This window comes from Capricornis sumatraensis, chromosome 6 (assembly GCF_032405125.1).
Source record: "Capricornis sumatraensis isolate serow.1 chromosome 6, serow.2, whole genome shotgun sequence".
Taxonomy (NCBI): Eukaryota; Metazoa; Chordata; class Mammalia; order Artiodactyla; family Bovidae; genus Capricornis; species Capricornis sumatraensis.
Window position 1 is genome coordinate 34531662 of NC_091074.1, and position 4590 is coordinate 34536251.

The following is a 4590-nucleotide window of genomic DNA, read 5'->3' on the forward strand; positions in this document are numbered from 1 at the left end:
TGATGTTGGATGTTCCAGCCTCCAGAACTGTGAGGAATACATTTCTGTTGTGGAAGCCACCCAGTCTATGGTATTTTGTTATGGCAGCCTGAACAGACTAAGACAACCACATTGAAAAAGAAAAATAGTACTGGTGAGCTGGGCTTATCAATGATACCAGCAAAGAGTTGCATGGAAATAGGCAGTGACTTGAACATATATTTTGTATCTGGTACTTTCCTGGTGGCTCAGATGGTAAAGCGTCTGCCTGCAATGCAGGAGACCCAGGTTCAATCCCTGGGTTGGGAAGATCCCCTGGAGAAGGAAATGGCAACCCACTCCAGTACTCTTGCCTGGAAAATTCCAAGGATGGAGGAGCCTGATGGGCTATAGTCCATGGGGTCGCAAAGAGTTGGACACAACTGAGCGACTTCACTTTCACTTTGACATATATTCCTGTATGAAGTCCTTGACCCCAAATTCTTTCTTTAAAAAGGCTGTATTTAAGTACAAAAGCCCCTGAACACACAAGACTGCCTATAGAAAATGATATGCTTTATATTGATCAGTCTAGAACTATTCAGAAATTTCTTGTTCAGATTTTTAAATCAATCATGAACTTTCAGAGATAAATATTTGCTAGCAATGTGGCGATAGGCTTTGAGCAATTTACTTTCTTGGCATAAAATAACTTCCCATTTCATAGGCACATAAAATGGTTATAAAGACTTCTTGGACATCAAATAACTCATATGAAATATACTGATGAGTTAAGTGTAAATAAATGAGAAACACATGGATAAAATTTCCCTTAAATACATAAAGCTTTAGACATTAAGTGAAAAAAGAGACTGATAAAAACACATCTGGGGTTTTGCCCACTACAAAAATTATTTTCAGTTTTGGATATTAAAACAAATTACAATTCAATGTGTATAACTTGAGTATAAGCTCTTGATTTATAAAATAATGCTTGTCATATAATGATTGGGGAGATAGATAGTATAGATAAACATTTATGAGAACTCAGCCCTGACCTAACTAAGATGGAGAAAATTCTTTGCTCATTTAGAAGCAGACAGGTCAATTTTCTTGGTGTTATTTTTAGCAAGGGAAGCTTAAAGCAACATATTTCTGCACTTCACTCTGAAGAATAAATACATGGAAAGAACATCATTGTAGAGAATGAAATTGCTGCTACCTTTTGGATATCCAACTAAAACCAGATTATAATTTAGAGGTAGATGAGAGGGGTATTTGCTTCACTTAAATTTGTCAAACAAAGTTGATCAAAAACTAAGTTTTAATATCTCCCTATGTTAACTGATGAATATGATGTGAAGGAAGGGTTGAGTTAACTTACACTGTTCATGTATAGCCAGTTCAGTTTGCCCCTTAACTGTCACTTACAAGTGGACATAGCAAAAGCAAGATCAAAAGAGAAACTGTGCTCTGGATCCTAGCTAAATGACTTTCGTGTAAACCAGTAGCTTTTCCTAGTCAGTATAAAGGGCCTATTTCTATTTAGCCTGGGAAGTGCTCATGGCTGAGCTATCGTTCTATGGTTGCCATTAAAAAACACAGCCGCTGGGCTTCCCTGGTGATCTAGTGGTAAAGAATCCACCTGCTAATGCAGAATACACAAGTTTGATTCCTGAGCCTAGAAGATCCCACATGCCGCAGAGCAACTGAGCCCGGGCACCACAGCTATTAGCCCAGCGCCCTAGAGCCTGTGTCCTGCAACAAGAGAAGCCATTGCAATGAGAAGCCTGCCCACTGCAACCAGGGAAAACTCTCAGGCAGCAACAAAGAGCCAGCACAGACAAAAATAAAAAAATTAAAAACACTTTCCATCCCACCAGCATTTCTCCTGCAAAGACATACAATGGATGACTGGCTCAAATCTGGACCCATAGAAGCTTTTGGCTTAGGATGTCCCAGTGGGGAGTTGTGGCTGCTTCAAAGCATAATGCAAAGAAAGGAGGTCCCAGTAAATTATCTATCCTTAGGCTTCATCCCTTGAACTAAGGATCTAGATTTTAGTCCTAGACCCTGGTGACCTGAATTCTCAGAGATTCTCTAAATCTCCCTAGTCCTATACCTTCCCAATCCATACCATTCTCTGAGCCATGGCTCTCAGAACCATGCCCTTCTTGATGATCCACTGGCCAACCTGGAATCAGTGTCAACTGGAGAAGAATGAATGGTCAGGGATAAATCTTGATCAGCCTTAACATGCTTGAGAGCTGAGAACAGGACACTCCATAGCCAATAGCTCTCAGGTCTAGGTTGGAAACAAAAAATAAGTGGCTGTGGAAAATATTCAGAGAAATGGAGCCCCTGGGGAACAGAGGGGAGAATGCAATTCAAGGACAACTGAGTAAATGAAAGTAGAATTTAGGGAAAGAAGGTTAAAGCATTAATGAGTAAAGTCAGGCCTCTGGATATAAATTGAAAATTTTCTGAAAAGATTTACCATTCAAGGTGCCATAAAAGCATTCAGATTCATGGGAAGAGGCCAAGAATCAGGACATTGTCTGCCTTGAGTGTCTTGGAGTGAAGAGCAGTCCCTCTTTCATCTAGGTCACTCTCTCTTTCTTTCATGAAATAAATTAATTTGCAGAGAGCCGCAAAAGTTGAAAGGAAATATGATATCAGTCAGTCATTCTATCTGGTGTCTGGTTTTATTGGCAGGGGCAAGAGGCAGTACCAGTGTAATGATAAATCACTTCCATGTATGTGTCAGGGGGCCATGGCATGGCACAACTTAAGAGAGGTATCATGCTGCCAACAGCTAAGAATTCTGAGGGAGCCAAGGTTCACAGCACTTAAAAATTAGGCTATATATTTTTTCCTTTTTTTTGCACTATTGTTTATTGTTTTATTGAAATATAGTTGATATACAATATTAAATCAGCTTCAGGTATACAGCAAAGTAATTCAAAATTTTATAGATTATACTCCACTAAAAGTTATCACAAAATAATGGCTGTATTTCCCTCTGCTATGCAAAATGTCCTTGTTGCTTATATATTTTATACTTGGTAGTTTGTGTCACTTTTTAAAATATTTATTTTTTTAATTGAAATATAGCTGATTTATAATATTGTGTTAGTTTCAGGTGTATAGCATAGTGATTCAGTTACACACACACACAAATTCTTTTTCAGATTCTTTTCTCTTATAGGTTATTACAAAACATTGAGTATAGTTCCCTGTGTTATATAGTAGGTCTTTGTCACTTACCTATTTTATGTAGAATAGTGTGTATATGCTAACCCCAATCTCCTAAAGAGGCTATATGTTCTATTGTAATATTATGAATCTGTTTCAGGGACTCCAAATTCTGAGATAAAGATGCCCTTTTTTTCTTAATTTTAAAGACACGGCCAAGAAATCACAAGGCTCTGTCTTAAATTTGTGCTTAGGAAAGAAATAACACATGAGTCCTATGCTGAAGTTGGATGATAGAGAGCAGGAGGCAGATTTATTGCCTGGGCACCTATATTCTTCCAAATATCCCCCAAATAGCCAAACATATGATTCAAGGAAGTCCTGCAGTCAACTGCGCCCCAGGTTAATGTGTACAGAATCCAAACTTTTTCTGGATGACCTGCTGTATGGAAGAAAACAGCTGAATGTTTCTGAGTGATCCCTGGCAGTGCCATATGGAGTACCAGGGTCACTGTAGGGAAGAGGTGACACAAAAGAGGTTACCAGAAATGTAGGAAAAAGCAGATATGGATGCAAAAGAGGAAAAGCCTCCTGAGAAGTTATTTCTTCCAACAAACTGCAAATTAGGTGAGGGATAGAGATCTGTTCTCTAAAATGTGTATTCAATAGTCCTCAACTTCTAGTACGTACATATACGGTTGAGAAATCTTTCATGAAACATTCTCTTAAGTCATTTTTTATTTTATGAAATTGATGATAGGTTGTGTAAAGATTTCATGATTGACTAAAGACTATCAACTCATTATGGCTCCAAACTTCTGATAATTTCTCTATCAGGGAAAACAGTAAAATGTATACTCTCTCCACCATACACACCAATGCTTTCATGAGGAAATTCTGGTGAATTTAAATGGCAAAAGTATTTTTATAATATTTATTTTATTGCTTTTATTTTTTTGGTAACCCTAATCTATTTTATTTTTTACTTTTTGGCTGCACCATGCAGCATGTGGGATCTTAGTTCTTTGACAAGGGATTGAACACAAACCCTCCGTACTGGAAGGTAGAGTCTTAATCACTGGACCACCAGGGAAGTCCAATATTTAATACTGAAAAGAGTTTCACTTCAATATATATATTGAGTGTGTGTATATATATATATACACACATATACACATGAAAAAGAAAAAAATTAGATAAACCTCTTATCCAAAGTTCATGATAGGAGATAAATGATTCATCCCAATGACTGAGTTGCACTTACTAATATTCAAGTACATTCTAAGGGTAAAATTCTGCAATTATGGTTTGTGCATCTGCCCTCTGATGCCTCTCACAACACCTACCATCTTACTTGGGTTTCTTTTACCTTGGACGTGGGGTATCTCTTCACGGCTGCTCCAGCAAAGGATAGCCGCTGCTCCTTACCTTGGACAA

The 4590-nt window shown here is 37.9% G+C and overlaps 1 non-coding gene across 1 annotated transcript; it reads left to right on the forward strand.

Annotated features, from left to right (window-relative positions):
* Nucleotides 1-216: 216 nt before the first annotated feature.
* On the forward strand, nt 217-289 carry TRNAC-GCA (transfer RNA cysteine (anticodon GCA)). The gene has a single exon. It is a non-coding gene; the product is annotated as a tRNA-Cys (tRNA).
* The last annotated feature ends 4301 nt before the right edge of the window (nt 290-4590 follow it).